The sequence below is a fragment of the Sinocyclocheilus anshuiensis genome, unplaced genomic scaffold (genome assembly GCF_001515605.1).
Source record: "Sinocyclocheilus anshuiensis isolate Anshui unplaced genomic scaffold, SAMN03320099.WGS_v1.1 scaffold1077, whole genome shotgun sequence".
NCBI classification, from domain to species: Eukaryota; Metazoa; Chordata; class Actinopteri; order Cypriniformes; family Cyprinidae; genus Sinocyclocheilus; species Sinocyclocheilus anshuiensis.
In genome coordinates this window covers 4,052-7,892 of record NW_015557123.1, presented here as the reverse complement: position 1 = coordinate 7,892, position 3,841 = coordinate 4,052, and the positions used below count along the sequence as shown (strand labels likewise).

General features: G+C 47.0%; 1 pseudogene; it reads right to left on the bottom strand.

Annotated features, from left to right (window-relative positions):
• LOC107677831 (retinal guanylyl cyclase 2-like) overlaps positions 1–2,529 on the bottom strand; it is an 18,578-nt pseudogene extending 16,049 nt beyond the window's left edge.
• Positions 2,530–3,841: the final 1,312 nt, after the last annotated feature.

The following is a 3,841-nucleotide window of genomic DNA, read 5'->3' as shown; positions in this document are numbered from 1 at the left end:
TGCCCAGTCTGAAATGGCGCAGGGAAGACAAAATGGCCGCCGAGCGCTCCCGAGAGAGGCGGGCTCTCATCTCCACCGAGTCGAAGTACACTCCCAGATATGTTATAGACTGACTCGGGGCGAGAATGCTCTTCTGCATGTTGACACATAGCCCTAGGGACTCCAAGTGACGAAGCAGCGTGTCTATATGGCTGACTAGCGTGTCCCGGGACTGAGCTAAAATCAGCCAATCGTCCAGATAGTTGAGAACGCGCATCCCGCTCGCTCTGAGAGGGGAAAGTGCTGCATCCATGCACTTTGAGAAAGTGCGTGGGGCCAAAGCCAGCCCGAACGGGAGAACAGAGTATTGGTACGTTGTGCCCTCGAAAGCAAACCTCAGAAAGCGTGTGTGATGCGGTGCTATCTGAATGTGAAAGTATGCGTCCTTTAAATCCACGGACGCAAACCAGTCCCCGGGGCGAATTTGCGCCAGGATTTGTTTCAGCGTTATCATCCTGAATGGACGCTTGCAAAGCGCTCTGTTGATGGGCCTGAGATCTAGAATCGGGCGGAGTCCCCCGTCTCTTTTGGGTACCACGAAATAGCGGCTGTAAAACCCGCTCTCCAGCTCGCTGGGAGGGACTCGTTCTATCGCTCCTTTTTCGAGCAGACTGCATACCTCTTGTCTCAGAACCAGGGCGTTTCGTTGGACTCGTCCAGCGCCGCCTCGGCGTGGGCCAGGCCCAGGCAGGCGACGCAGTAGTCGTGCTGATCCGGCGGCTCTATCGGTCCAGCACAGATCTTGCAGATTGTTGCCATAGTGAATTCAACAGGTGAAGTAGAAGATTCTGACGTAATTGTCGATTGCACTGCATTTTATACTGCCGCTCGAGCTTGTCAGTATTTGCGTGCGATTTGCATACTTCGCGTCAATTGGCCAGTCATTTGGACTGGCGGGAGCCAATAGGACTTCAGGAAAGGTTGGAAGGGAAGGAGTTCCCAAAACGGAGAAATATCTCCGTGATGTCTCGTGAAAGCTCGAGAGGGAAACGCTGTGTTTTCCGCCAACTGGCAACCCAGCGTTCCGAAATACAATTGGGTAAAAACAGAGACCTACATTCTGGCCCGGAACGCACATTTTCAAAGGAGAATAACTGACTGTAGCATTGTTTTTCAGATAAACAAGTATGTTAACTTAGCATGTTTCTTAAATACCTGCAAACATATTATGGTATTTTTATGCTTTAGTAGAGTCAAAAACTTACATACAGCACCTTTAAATTTCTATTACAAATAAATGTTGTGCTTTTGAAATTTTTATTCATTAAAGAATCCTGAACATCAGCATATTAGAATGATTTCTGAAGAATCATGTAACACTGAAGACTGGAGTAATGGTTGCTTCAAATTAAACTTTGAAACCACTGGAATAAAATAATTTTTAATTCCTAATTTTATACTAATACTAATTATTAATTTTAAAATATATTGTACAATTACATTACAATATTAATATTACAATATTACAGCTTGTCTTGTATTTTTGATCAAATGGTGAGCATAAGAGGCTTCTTTCAAAACATCCTTTGACCTCAAACTTCAAACCAACCTCAAACTTTTGAACAGTAGTGTAGATACTGAAGTATCAGTATCCCAACAAAGTACTGCAGTAAACTCATTTGGAGTGTAAATTATGGAATTAATGAGTCGCAATAGTAAATGTTACAGCTTAACATGAGAGCAGATCATTTATCACTACATCATATCATACAATGTCATTAATGTTTTAAACTCACAGCAGAGATCTGCCACTTTCTTGACTCTGGCCAGGGTCTCACGCACACTGGTGTGGTCATTATGAACAGATGCCACAATGCCAACAGGCAATCCATGACTCCGCAAGACATTGGCCAGCTTTATACCTGCCTCCAACCAGACATCCTCGGCTGATGTAATGATGCCCACATGTGCCCAGCGAAAGTGGTGCATGAAGCGTAGCAAGACAAGGGAGGGTAGAGGCATGGTGCGTGCAAATGTAGGGTGACTCCAGGTGTCATCCAACTCATGTCCAATACAAGACCAGGAAAACACTGCCTTATTCCAACTCTTTCCTAGCAGAGAGGCAGCTTCACAGTAGCCTGGGTTCACTGGACCAATAAACCCAGATGCCCATGTGTAGAAACCAAGGAAACGGGTAAAAGCCTGGGATGTCTCACAGTCCTCCTCCAGAATGACATAATCAAATGTGATGCCCTGTGAAAGGTAGGGGTCCCTGTTGATGTGATCCACAGGTAACCGCGCAGCCACGCCGGGCTGGGCTTTAGCGAAGAGGGAGTCACATGACCAAGGCCCCACCACCCCAACCCTAACGGTGGTAGCAGAGGTGGCAGGGAAAAGGCACAGGAAGCTTACAGTAGACAACAGAAGCCAGAGACACAAATACGTATGTTTATGATCATTAGAGAAATGAATGCTTTGGTCAGGGGTCTGGAGTTCTCTGGTGGCCCATCCTGGACATAAGCTGTGAAAGGCACTGGATGGCCGTTGCATTGCAAGGTAACATATCAGCCACACAGCTGGTGGGTTGGCACACAGTGGAGCTTCTTCACTTTCACATGAGAGATACCCTTAATGTCAATCAGGTCACCAGCCACAGCAAACTAAGAAAAAATGAACATGGTAATCTGTTTGCTAAAATTATTCTCTATAATAGTTGATGTTTAGCATGATATGCAGTAAAAATGCTTTCAGAACAGCAGAAATACAGAAATCAGGAAGGATTGCATCTATAAATTTGTGCTGGTTATTTACGTTGTGAGATTGGGAGTGAGAGGATTGCTGAAATCCTGTTAAGAGTACAGCATAATTCAGTAATGCTCAGGCTAGTCTCTTCAACTTTTTCAAAATAAAACATTTAATGCAATTAGGTTATTGTCTTGTTAACCCCAAAACAGATCAATCTGCAAAACAACCATTACTGTATGTCCTTCACTATATTGTCACAGTCTTCTGCGGGTGTGCCCAGGAGGGCCACCAGATGACTGTGTTCTGGGAGCACATGGCTTGTGTTGTGTTTGTCTGTTGCCATGTGCTCTCTCCTGTCTATTGTCTGGCCCCTCCCATCTTGTTACCTCGTTATTGTTTAAGTGCTCCACCTGTGTCTCCCTCGTTAGCCTCCTCGTTTGGTTTCCTATTTATTCTCCTGGTGTCTGTCATCCTGTGGCAGGGCACCAGGGTCTAGGAAGGCCTCCCGGCCTTGAAGGAAGGAAGCCTTCTTCCTCCTCCTCCTCCGTTTCGGAGAGGGTGGAACTGCAGCTTCGTCTGCCGCCTCTGGGGCCCCTGCAACCTCTTCGGCCACCACCGGGAGCACTGCAGCTCCCTCGGCCGCCTCTGGGGGCGCTGCAACCTCTTCGGCCACCACTGGGGGCGCGGCAGCTTCGTCGGCCACCTTTGGGGGCGCTGCAGCCTTGTCGGCCATCACGGGAGGCGCTGCAGCCCCCTTAGCTGAAGAACGTGCCAGGAACTCCACAAACCCCTCAAAAGATACATGATTGCATCCTAGCATGCTCCAGGGGCTAATGGGCTCATCCAGGGCATAATTTAATAAGTCCTTCAGCGCAGCGTCATTGTAGCCCAGCACCTCTGCCGTATTCCTGAAGTAAATGGCAAACTCCTTCAGCTCGGTCCCTCGTTGGCGGAGGGAGAAATTCATCTTCCCAGTTCCAACAGATCTCCATTATTTTTAAATTAATTTAACAAAGAAAAAATACCTTTAGGCCTCGAATACCTCCTGAACACTAGAATATGAAAATAACATTTTATTTGTCTTGTTTTTGTCACGGTGCGTGCGGGGAGATGAAGC